The sequence below is a fragment of the Salmo salar genome, chromosome 23 (assembly GCF_965601325.2).
Source record: "Salmo salar chromosome 23, fSalSal1, whole genome shotgun sequence".
NCBI lineage: Eukaryota > Metazoa > Chordata > Actinopteri > Salmoniformes > Salmonidae > Salmo > Salmo salar.
The window spans coordinates 49380001-49393144 of NC_138313.1; the positions used below are offsets into that span (position 1 = coordinate 49380001).

A 13144-nucleotide genomic window follows, 5' to 3' on the forward strand; every position below is an offset into this window, starting at 1 on the left:
AAACGGCCAAAGAACGTTGTCTGAGCTGGAACACTAGCGAGGCCGTAGTAAATGAATTGAAACGAACCTTCACAGAGCCTCTTCTGACTGGAATGATCCTTAGAATTCCATTTCCCCTAAATGGCACCAAAAAATGTCTACCTTTTTATTTGACCACTAAAACCTGTTCTTAGGACCAAACTGAAAAATAACAACTGGTGTAGAAAGTAAACATCCGCACCTCGATGGTGCCAAGTGTGTCTATGTCTGCGTTACCAGGAAGTAGGAAAAAACGGGCAACTTCTGACTATTTCTGGTCTAGCGATCGATGACAGTAGAGGACGCTGCCCAACCTTATGTCATTAGAAAGAGGAGATTCTCCTGATTAAAATGGTGTCTGACATGAAAACATCTAAATTTACACATTGTGAGATATTTAGTGAAATAAACAGACATACCATAACTAAGCTGCTCAAACTTACATCATTAGAAATAATAGGTTATCCTGATTAAAATGGTGTAGAACTTCAAACCATTAAAATAAATACATCTATTACAGATAATTGGAGAAATAGACATGTCCCTATTTCCCCAAAACAATGGCAGTCTGAAAGTTATAACAGCAGTCTTATTTAACCAGCTTACCATTTATCTACTACCATTTGACTTTGTGTTTAACATTTAGTGGTTTGTAATCTAGTGGTTAAGAACGTTGGGCAGTAACTGAAAGGTGGCTGGTTCGAATCCCCAAGCAGACTAGGTGAAAAATCTGTAAATCGCCTTTTTTAGGCAGATTTAGTCACTTAACCCTAGTGGCTCTGGATAAGAGTGTCTGCTAAATGACTCACATGTAAACGTAAACTAGTCCTCTGTGAAAGGGCAGCAGGTAGCCTAGTGGTTAGAGCGTTTGGCTGGGCAGCAGGCAGTCTAGTGGTTGGAGTGTTGGGCCAGAAACTGAAATCCCCGAGCTGACAAGGTAAAAATCTGTCGTTCTGCCCCTGAACAAGGCAGTTAACCTACTGTTCCCTGGTAGGCCATCATTGAAAATAAGAATTTGTTCTTAGCTGACTTGCCTAGTTAAATAAAGGTTACATTTAAAATATAAAAATAAAAAGCGTGGCATTAACTTTTCATTATTCACAGACAGACTCCTCTGAAGGCAGGCAGGCAGCACACTCCTGAAAACTGCTCAGCAAAGCAAAGGCTCTTTTGAGAGCTACCAGATTTATATTAAAAAAGCTCATTTTCAGTGTCTGTGTCCAGTGTCTGTGTTTATATGTTAAGTGGGTTTTACTTTGGCAGATAATGTCACCCATTTAAATATCTACATTTTTATATAATTAACTAAATGTATGATGTTTTTGGTTTATGTCAGTTTCATTATGCTATAGATGGATATTTTATGGCTGTTAGTGATAAAATGAACTATAACACTTTATATTTTGTAATTCTGAGTAATTCCTACTTTAGTAAGGATATCCACTGTATTCAGTACTGCTGCGGTTGCTAAATCATTCCAATAGATGGCAGCAAAAAGACAGTTCAGAATAGTTTAGGTCAAGTACAAGTATCCAACTCAACAAGCCCCTCCAAAAGCTTGTTCCGTCTGCGAGCAGCGAGCACTCTGCCTTCTCCCACAAGAGAGTGGCATGTTGAGGTACATTTACTAACCGTGAGGGCTGCATGATGTCATTTATTGTCGGGCTGGAAGATGCATCGTCTTTTCTATTCCGAGGCTGTTTCCTCCCAATATGACATATTAACATGACGTTATAATGCATGTTTACTAGGGTTGGGCAGCACATCTGACTAGTGGTTATTTGACCAGGGTTCAATACCTGCTATAGTTAATATTGTTTTGATCACCCAAAAGCAACACAGGACTAACAAGAGATATATAGCTAACTGTAAAGTAATGAGTGACCATTTCAGAAAATCATGGGACATATAGTCTTTGGTTGCATGCTATTTTATGTCAATCATATTGCTGCTTGTAGCCTATAACTGATGCTTCGTGGTCTTATGCTGCCATCTATTGGAAATATTTACCAATTAAAAGTTATTAATTCACGTAAAGACATTGGTGAGGCAGCTGAGAAATAAAGTGTATTTAATTCGAGAGATCAGTCTCAAACCTGCCCCACCTGTCCCACGCCAATTGCTGGACTTTCACATAGAGGTTACTATGTCACCCAGTTCAAACCACCATTTAACATATAAAACAAATGAGTCTTGTTTATCAAGTGTTCTGCCTTGCAATAATAAATATAATAAAATAACTAATAAAAAGCAAATGCTTACATAGGTTTTATTAAAAAATATCACGTGTTATTAAGTACTAAAATGGTATTTACTAACATAATATTATTACTAAAATAGTTGTAGGCTACCCTACCCTAGAATTAGGGTTCAGGCTAAAATAGGTTATACGTAGGGTTAGAGTTTCTGTACAGCACTTTGTGACATCTGCTGATGTAAAAAGGGCTTCATAAATACATTTGATTGATTGTTAGGTTCAGGGTATTTAAAGAGAAAAACTGTATGGGTTTATATCTCTCTTGCTCCTCCCTGTGGTCTTCTGTGGGTACTACATACCTCATTCACCACACTTGATAGGCTCATAATCTGAGGTAGCAACTGTGTCAGAGCTACAAATCAATGAGCTCCACCTATCCATTTGGTTTACAACTCAGTGAACCTGCGCAGCATTCTCTCTATTTGATGTCTACGAACCAACAGATTTCAACGATTATCATATTACCCAGCAGCCATTTAGAAAGAAATTGTCAAAAAGGTTATTTCTTAATACAAAAAATAATTTCTGGCTGTTTAAATAGGCCACATCTTGAAAAAGAGGACAGGGACATACGTTTTGGTCTCATTGATAACAATAATGAAGCTGACATTGTGACACAGAACAATGGACTGGGAATAGAACTTTCAGAAGGTGAGTTGGTGCCACAGTGTTCAATACAACTAATAGGAGCTGGCAGGGTGAAACATTACCTAAAATAAGACCTGTTTTTACAATACAACTAATAGGAGCTGGCAGGGTGAAACATGACCTAAAATAAGCCCCGCTTTTTCGCGTTAACTCCAAAACTACGGCAAACAGCTGGGACATATGGTAATATTATATAACTGGGCTCCTTGGCGGATGCAATGAACTAGTTTTATCAGTAAATGTGGTTAAAAATGTAGTGTCCAGACTAGTCCTAGTCCCCGCTGCCGGCTGGTCGCGCTTGTCTGCCCTAAACAAACCCTGTGTACCACCCCTCCCCTGTTTAACCTTGAATTTAGTTAAGAAACAAACACTTGTCTACGAAAAGAGACACCCAGCCGAGAGCCACGAAACGAAAACCACTTGGAAATTGACCAAAACGAACCAACTCTTTACGGATCTGTTCGTCCGTAATAAACGGAGGCAGATTAGACACCACTACTCTTGTTGAAATCAGCACCAACACACCCCTCACATAAATCATACTGGTAACTAGCCGGGCAACAAGACTCACCTTTTACATTACCACAACCACCGCCTTGTTCATTCTGGATACAGAGTGTATATGTTCCTCTCCCACCTGTTCACCGACCATGATCAATAATTCCTCCACACCATTCTCCAGAACGCACCTGAAGAGACAGCGTTTCTTCTCCACTCGGTTGAGGACATCACACCTCCCAAACAAACTACCCTACTCCCCCCTCAACTCTAACCGATAAACAGTGGAAACTAATAAATAAACCCTTAACAACTACAAGTAAGTAGCCCTCCTCAGGAACCACAAAACCCTCACACAACACCTTCTTCTTCTATGATATAATGGCGGTCCGCAAACCAACGTTAAAGGTGCATGGCGCCACCTACTGTGCTGGAGTGTGTTCAATCACGGTTTACACCATTTCTAAATCCTCCTACCTAACTCAGTACTTCTGAGAAAATAAAAAAGAGTCCTACTAACTTCTAATAGACCCTCCCCCATCCCCCAAATCCCTTCCAAACCCCCCAACCCCATCCAACCTCAATGACCCTACACTTCAATCTTTCCCTCTCTTCAACATCCTTACAACAATATAACAACACATGCTCCACCGTTTCATTGACAATACCCTCCAGACACAAACCATTCACATGCTGCCAACCAGATGTAAGGACCAGTTCAATGTACAATGTCCTAAGCACAATCGAGTAAACACCACCTCTTCCTTCCTAATCTGACCTTTGAACCTTGGTCCATCGACCTTTAGAGGACATATAAATGCCGTCCCTTGTGCTCAGAGTCCCATCTCTTCTGCCACACATCTATCAAAATGTCTCTGATCTTACATTTGTCCTCACCTCTACCCAGTGGAACATTAATATATATTATATCTTGTTTTAAAGCTCTTTTAGCTAACTGGTCTACAATTTCATTCCCTTCCACACCTGAATGTGCTGGGACCCAGCAGAATCTCACTACTACACCCATTCTCTCATTTCTCCATAATAACATTGATACCTACAACTGTCCAACCAAAACCACTGCCTTGTCTACTAGTATATTCCCAACAGTCATCTAGAACAGTAGCAGTGGGATGCTCAACCTCACAGCCTTGCAACCCAATAAGATAATGACAATTTATTACGCCGTATACCCAAAGGCATCTCACCTGCCTCCACTAGTAAGACACATACAGATGTTGATTTAAATGCACCAATACATATCCTTAAAGCTATATACTGGATTCTGTCCAGCTTAAGTCTTTGCTGCTGTTCCATGAACTATACACCCCTAATCAATTGTCGTCCTGATCAGAGCTCTATAAATATCCCTCAACGATTGTCTGTCAGCACCCCATTAATAACCAGAGACCCACACAACCAACTACTGTGAAAGTGATGGAATGAGAGAGAGAGACATCGTTACAACACTGTAAATAGACAAAATATAACGTTTCTTCTTCTTTGGAGTTTATCGGCGGTTTTCATCCAATATGTTGTATTATCGCCCCCAACTGGAGAATAATATAAATCTATTTTACTTTGTGATACAAAATGGGAAAAGGAACATTTCGTATTTTTTCAAATAAATCAACACCCTTCCAACTAACCCTACACTCATTAAAAACCCACTACCCCATTCCACTACTTTGACCCTATCTGCTCCTGCACCATGCCAACTAACCCTACACTCATTAAAAACCCACTACCCCATTCCACTACTTTGACCCTATCTGCTCCTGCACCATGCCAACTAACCCTACACTCATTAAAAACCCACTACCCCATTCCACTACTTTGACCCTATCTGCTCCTGTACCATGCCAACTAACCCTACACTCATTAAAAACCCACACCCATTCCACTACTTTGACCCTATCTGCTCCTGCACCATGCCAACTAACCCTACACTCATTAAAAACCCACTACCCCATTCCACTACTTTGACCCTATCTGCTCCTGCACCATGCCAACGACCTGGGAGGACGGGACACCACCACTCAACACATCCTGGAACTCTTCAGAAGTCAAATCTCATATGACCAAATACTTCTCTGGTTCTGAGCTCTTCTCCACACCTTCTACCTCACTTAACTCTCCCTCATTCATTTCCATTTCACCTCCAGAACTCAGTCTGGCGCACGGTTCTCTCTGTTTGCACTTGAATTATAACATTTGAAATGTCTCTGTTCTTTTGAAAATAGATGTTGTGTAATTATTATCTACTTCACTTGCTTTGGCATAGTAAAGATATGTTTCCCATGTCAATAAAGATCTTTGAATTGAATTGAGAGAGAGAGCTCCATGTTAATGTATAGGGGACATGAGTCAGTCATGGTTACTCATGGTTATGTGATGAGGTTAACCTCTCTAGGGTAGGGGCCGGATAAAAAACGTACTCGATTTAATCTGGTTATTACTACTGCCCAGAAACTAGAATATGCATATAATTGTTTGATTTGGATAGAAAACACCCTAAAGTTTCTAAAACTGTTTGAATGGTGTCTGTGAGACTGGGGCACGCGTGCACAAGAAGAGTCCATTTTAGATTTTTAGTCTTTGAATGAAAACAGGGTTTCCCGGTCGGAATATTGTCGCTTTTTTACAAGAAAAATCGCATAAATATTGATTTTAAACAGCGGTTGGCATGCTTCGAAGTACGGTAATGGAATATTTAGATATTTTTTGTCACAAAATGCGTCGGGCGCGTCACCCTTCGTCACCCTTCGGATAGTGTCTTGAATGCACGAACAAAACAGAGGATATTTGAACATAACTATGGATTATTTTGAACCAAACCAACATTTGTTATTGAAGTAGAAGTCCTGGGATTGCATTCTAACGAAGAACAGCAAAGGTAATCCAATTTTTCTTATAGTAAATCTGAGGTTGGTGAGGGCCAAACTTGGTGGGTGTCAAAATAGCTAGCCCGTGATGGCGAGCTATCTACTCAGAATATTGCAAAATGTGCTTTTGCCGAAAAGCTATTTTAAATTCGGACATAGCGATTGCATAAAGGAGTTCTGTATCTATAATTCTTAAAATAATTGTTATGTTTTTTGTGAACGTTTATCGTGAGTAATTTAGTAAATTCACCGGAAGTTTGCGGTGGGTATGCTAGTTCTGAACGTCACATGCTAATGTAAAAAGCTGGTTTTTGATATAAATATGAACTTGATTGAACAAAACATGCATGTATTGTATAACATAATGTCCTAGGAGTGTCATCTGATGAAGATCATCAAAGGTTAGTGCTGCATTTAGCTGTGGTTTGGGTTTATGTGACATTATATGCTAGCTTGAAAAATGGGTGTCTGATTATTTCTGGCTGGGTACTCTGCTGACATAATCTAATGTTTTGCTTTCGTTGTAAAGCCTTTTTGAAATCGGACAGTGTGGTTAGATTAACGAGAGTCTTGTCTTTAAAATGGTGTAAAATAGTCATATGTTTGAGAAATTGAAGTAATAGCATTTCTAAGGTATTTGAATATCGCGCCACGGGATTCCAGTGGCTGTTGAGTAGGTGGGACGATTTCGTCCCACATACCCAAGAGAGGTTAACACGCCTGCGACTTCTAAATCAGTGTCGGCCCAATAGGGAATGTCCTCTTGATGTAATGGTCAAGATGTTCGTTTATCCCACGGCAGACCTGGGTTCATATCCCGTCGGTTACATTAACATGTTATGGATAGGGGGCAGTATTTTCACGGCTGGATAAAAAACGTACCCGATTTAATATGATTATTACTCCTGCCCAGAAACTAGAATATGCATATAATTATTAGCTTGGATAGAAAACACTCCAAAGTTTCTAAAACTGTTTGAATGGTGTCTGTGAGTATAACAGAACTCATTTGGCAGGCCAAAACCTGAGAAGATTCTGTACAGGAAGTACCCTGTCTGACCATTTCTTGGCCTTCTTTGTCATCTCTATCCATTACAAAGGATCTCTGCTGTTACGTGACACTTCCAACGGCTCCAATGGGCTCTCAGAGCCCGGGAAAAAGCTGAATGACGTAATTCAAAGCCCTGGCTGAAACACACGAGCCCTTTTGCTAAGTGGTCTATCAGAGGACAAAGGGCTTAGGCGCGTGCCCGAGTCGACCCAGTGATTTATTTTCTTTCGTCTGTTTAACTAATTGCAGATTCCCGGTTGGAATATTATCGCTTTTTTACGAGAAAAATGGCATAAAAATTGATTTTAAACAGCGGTTGACATGCTTCGAAGTACGGTAATGAAATATTTAGAAATCTTTTGTCACGAAATGCGCCATGCGCAAGACCCTTATTTACCATTCGGATAGTGTCTAGAACGCACGAACAAAACGCGCTGTTGGATATAACTATGGATTATTTTGGACCAAACCAACATTTGTTATTGAAGTAGAAGTCCTGGGAGTGCATTCTGACGAAGAACAGCAAAGGTAATCAAACTTTTCTAATAGTAAATCTGATTTTGGTGAGTGCTAAACATGGTGGGTGTCTAAATAGCTAGCCCTGTGATGCCGGGCTATGTACTGAGAATATTGTAAAATGTGCTTTCACCGAAAAGCTATTTTAAAATCGGACATATCGAGTGCATAGAGGAGTTCTGTATCTATAATTCTTAAAATAATTGTTATGTTTTTAGTGAACGTTTATCGTGAGTAATTTAGTAAATTCACCGGAGGTTTGCGGGGGGTATGCTAGTTCTGAACGTCACTTGCTAATGTAAAAAAGCTGGTTTTTGATATAAATATGAACTTGATTGAACAACACATGCATGTATTGTATAACATAATGTCCTAGGGTTGTCATCTGATGAAGATCATCAAAGGTTAGTGCTGCATTTAGCTGTGGTTTAGTTTTTTGTGACATTATATGCTAGCTTGAAAAATGGGTGTCTGATTATTTCTGGCTGGGTACTCTGCTGACATAATCTAATGTTTTGCTTTCGCTGTAAAGCCTTTTTGAAATCGGACAGTGTGGTTAGATTAACGAGAGTCTTGTCTTTAAAATGCTGTAAAATAGTCATATGTTTGAAAAATGGAAGTTTTCGGATTTTAGAGGAATTTGTATTTCGCGCCACGCCCATCATTGGATATTGGAGCAGGTGTTCCGCTAGCGAAACATCTAGATGTAAGAGGTTAAGCAGTCAATTCTCTGAAAGGGGTCAAGACAGCCTGTTCCCAAAAGTGGGGTCAGTGGTATTGGATAGGGGCCCCTCTATCTCTCTCTATCTCTGACTGGAGGAGAGAAGTGAATTGGTATCTCCTCTGGTCAACAATACTCACCTTGAAAGACTTCACAGCTTTTTGGAGATTCTTCAGCTCCTTCTCTCTCTCCTGGAATCTCTGCTGGACCTTCTGCTGACTCATCCCCAGCTGCCTCTGTGGAGAATCACTCTTCAATGAGCTATCAAGCTTGATTTGTCCAGTAGATCAATGGTATAGTAATGTGACATAGGACCCATAGAGAGGAAGGTCTACAATCCTGAGGAAGTCCCTTTACAATATTATATTATGTTGCTATGTGAATGATTATAGTTTTACGGTAGGCCTACATGTATCAAGGGGTTGAGACTGAACTTTGGACTCATAAAAGGCCATTCAGAATGATAACAGTGTTTGACTTTAGAAAATGGTGATACATTTGGAGAATCTGGGTTAACATATCTATATACTGAAGGTTTGTGTTCATATTTGTTCTGCTGAGGATCCATTTCATTTGAATGATCTCATATTCAAACAGCCTTAGTTCCTACTGTATCTTTAATTCTTTGTTTATCAGACAGTCACCAACAAGTTGTTCTAGTCTTACCTGTTTCTCAGTCCTCTCTGCTGCAGCTGACACTGTATCATGGCCTTTATGTTCATCCATTCTACACACTGATAACAGATACACTGCTGATCGGTACGACAGTAAACCTCCAGCAGTTTGTCATGATGAGAGCAGATCTTCTCCTGTAGTTGTGCGGTGGCTTTGACCAGCTTGTGCTTCTTCAAAGCAGGAAGATTCATAGTGAGGTTGGAGATGAGTCTCACAGTAAGAGGCCAGACATGCCAGACAGGACATGAGGGCTTTCTGCTTTCTGGTCCCAGGGCAGACATCACACACCACATCTCCAGGTCCAGCATAGCACAGAGCAGGAGGGGGAGCAGCCTGGAGTCCTGTCTTCTTCAGTTTCTCCACCATCTCAGCCAACATGTTATTTTTCCTCAGAGTAGGCCTTGGAGTGAAGGTCTCTCTGCACTGAGGACAGCTATAGACCCCTTTCAGAACATCCTGATCCCAGCAGTCCTCAATACAGCTCCTACAGTAACTGTGTCCACAGTGTATGGTGACCGGCTCTTTCAGTAGATACTGACAGACAGAACAACAGAACTGGTCCTGGTCCAGTAGAACTCCCTGCTGAGCCATTGTGACGGTTGTTCACTCTCACACAGACAGACGAGACAGAGACTCAGATCAGTTTCGTTTCCACAGAAGAGAGTTTGTGAAGGGGAGGGACTTCCTGGTTCTGCCAGAGGGCTGGGGTTAGAGGGAGGGAAGGAGGGAGTGAACAGCATACAATGTCTATAGGGAGACAAATATTTTAGTTCCTTGTTTAAATCTAACTAATGTGAGTTGTTAGAATATATAAAGAGTAACAGTTTCTATGAAGTACATATTATAATTATTTGTATGACCTTTATTATACCTTATAATACACTTATGTGTTCTAACATTACAGTGTGGTTATTACTGTTAGGTCTAGGATCAGGGTTAGAGGTACTACATTCAGCAGTAATCCTAGACATATCTAGGACTAAAAAGAGAAGACGTTTTACAATCAGAGTTCTTTGTATCTCTTCTTAGTCATACAGATCCTCCCCACATCTTATAGGTGGACGGGGTTATGAACATATCCTATACATTATTTCTGAAACCAGATGAAATGAAACTGTCTTTCAGCAGGAAAAGCTTCTCTAATAATCCTAACCATGGCTGGGTGTCTTCAGAGACTGAGAGGTATAGAGACACACTGTCAAGGTGACAGGTATCCTAGTGGTTTAGAGACTGAGAGGTATAGAGACACACTGTCAAGGTGACAGGTATCCTAGTGGTTTAGAGACTGAGAGGTATAGAGACACCCTGTCAAGGTGACAGGTATCCTAGTGGTTTAGAGACTGAGAGGTATAGAGACACACTGTCAAAGTGACAGGTATCCTAGTGGTTTAGAGACTGAGAGGTATAGAGACACCCTGTCAAGTCAAAACATCTGGCTGTGATTTCATGTCAACACCCTTATTCTATTCTAGTCATTATATTATATTGTATTAAATTATAATATATTATATCCATAGTCTCCACTCAGTATAGTGTTAATGATGACTGTTTGTTGTGAACATTGATTGAATGGTTAGGACTATCTCTCTGTATTCACAGTTTAAATCCCAAGAGACCAGGAGACCTAAAGGAAGCCTTCAACACTGCATCCCTTCATCCAGTCATAGTAAACAACCTGTCTGTCTGTCTGTCTGTCGGTCTATGCAGCCAACTTCTCTGCGGTGGTTGTTGTTGCTTTCAGTGTTAAAAAAAACGTACAACTCTATGCACAACGACAACTTTTAATAAAAAACGAAATAATTAAACAATTAAACACATTTACTTGAAGAACAGTGCAGATGCAAAGTTTGGTAACAGAATGACATCACAAAGAGCACAAACCCTCATTCTGTTTGACATTTTAAAGTGTAAATCTGAGTCTCAGTGTCACTCCGTTACTGTGGAATTGTCCAGTTGTTAAAGAAAGTTCAGGATAACAGCTTATTCCCTTCAACAATATTAAATGTTAAAGAGTTTTGGAGCTTCTTCATCAAAGCACTATTGAAACACAGTGTCAGAATGTTACAAATACACAATCACTGCAGGTCACCCTCTTGGTTCTAGAAGACCAGAGGATTCAGTGGTGTCTTGTTTACCTGCAGGTCACCCTCTTGGTTCTAGAAGACCAGAGGATTCAGTGGTGTCTTGTTTACCTGCAGGACACCCTCTTGGTTCTAGAAGACCAGAGGATTCAGTGGTGTCTTGTTTACCTGCAGGCCACCCTCTTGGTTCTAGAAGACCAGGGTGATGCTGCCGTAGTCAGTGTTCTCCACAGCACAGCTGGCCCTCCTTCACCCTGTCACTCCTCACCGGGGGGTAATACAGAGACCTCAGGGTACTGCTGTTCTCATCACCTGCAGGGGACAACAACAATCAAGCCTGATTCACACAATAGGGCCCCAACTGTACTGGCTGTGATATTTTATATTTCAGTTCCAGCAACTATGGTGGATGTGTAACCAGGCCAGTTTGGCCCTGCTTGGCTTGACTCTGCTCTATAGTGAGAAACAGACATCAGTTTGTTTAAGGGGTCAGATTGAGCAAGGCAAGGTGCAGAATCACTGATCTGGATCTCTTAGTGTGTTTTCAGACAGAGTTGTGAGTAGAGGATTAAACTCCACTCAATGGAGAAGTCATTTTCTAATGAACTGCATCAGAAACTTCCTTCACAATGGAGTGGAGTTTCATCTGTTAACTTATGAGCTGTAGCTGGAATCAGAGTTTGATTCTTTTTCACGTTGTATTTTTTTAATTTGGTTGGTTTCACATTGCCAAATGTCAAACGAACTAAAATGCCTAAACAAAACCAGGTGTTCATGTAAGTCAAATGTTTATTTATCAGAAATGGTCACATGACATCTATCTATGATTATAATGAAGCATCACTTGTCTTCCTCCCAACTTCATATTACTGTTGCTTTGGTCTTCTGACTAGAACTGTGAGGTGCAGTGAATATATTCAGTAACCTTTATCTCCTGTTTAGCCCTGGTCTCCTCTAAGCTGCATAGGAGGTGTTACCCTTTCTATGATCTGATAATATAAACTACAACGTGAAAGATACTGTTTACTAGAATTGTTATCATGTCAGTCTGATGTTACAGCATTTGTTGTTAGTTTTTCTTCCTCTCCCCCAGTCCACTAGAACTGTCCTTCTTTATTCCCCATGGGCTGCCCCCTAGTGGCTGGAATACAACTGTTCTTCTTTATTCCCCATGGGCTGCCCCCTAGTGGCTGGAATACAACTGTTCTTCTTTATTCCCCATGGGCTGCCCCCTAGTGGCTGGAATACAACTCTTCTTCTTTATTCCCCGTGGGCTGCCCCCTAGTGGCTGGAATACAACTGTTCTTCTTTATTCCCCATGGGCTGCCCCCTGGTGGCTGGAATACGACTGTATTAATCCCCTTACAGATGTGCTCATAAATGCCCTGCTATTCACAACATGTTTCAGAGATATCAAGTTATTATAATGCCGCTTTTGATCAAACGCTCCCAGTCAAACAACCAATAATACTGAGCGCTTGGTTCTTTTCCTGTGTTTGTCCGAACTGGGTTGACACCTGCAGCAAACCGCACCACGGTACTACAGCCCCACGGGGTATGAATGGAAACGGAACTAGACCAGCCTTTTAGAGAGAACCTAGGTGGATTGTTTGGTGCGCTCCAGAGTGTGGATAGTGTTCACACCAGACCAGACAAGTTGTTAACCCCCCCGCTCCAAACCAGTTTGGTGTGAAAGCCCCCGCCCCCGGGGGCCCCGCTCCAAACCAGTTTGGTGTGAAACCCCCGCTCCCCGGGGTGCCCCCCGCTCCAAACCAGTTTGGTGTGAAACCCCCC

At 41.1% G+C, this 13144-nt stretch overlaps 1 protein-coding gene across 1 annotated transcript in view; it reads right to left on the bottom strand.

Annotated features, from left to right (window-relative positions):
* LOC123731752 (tripartite motif-containing protein 16) overlaps positions 1 to 13144 on the bottom strand; it is a 240257-nt gene that overhangs the window by 2127 nt on the left and 224986 nt on the right. The gene's annotated exons all lie outside the window — the stretch shown is intronic.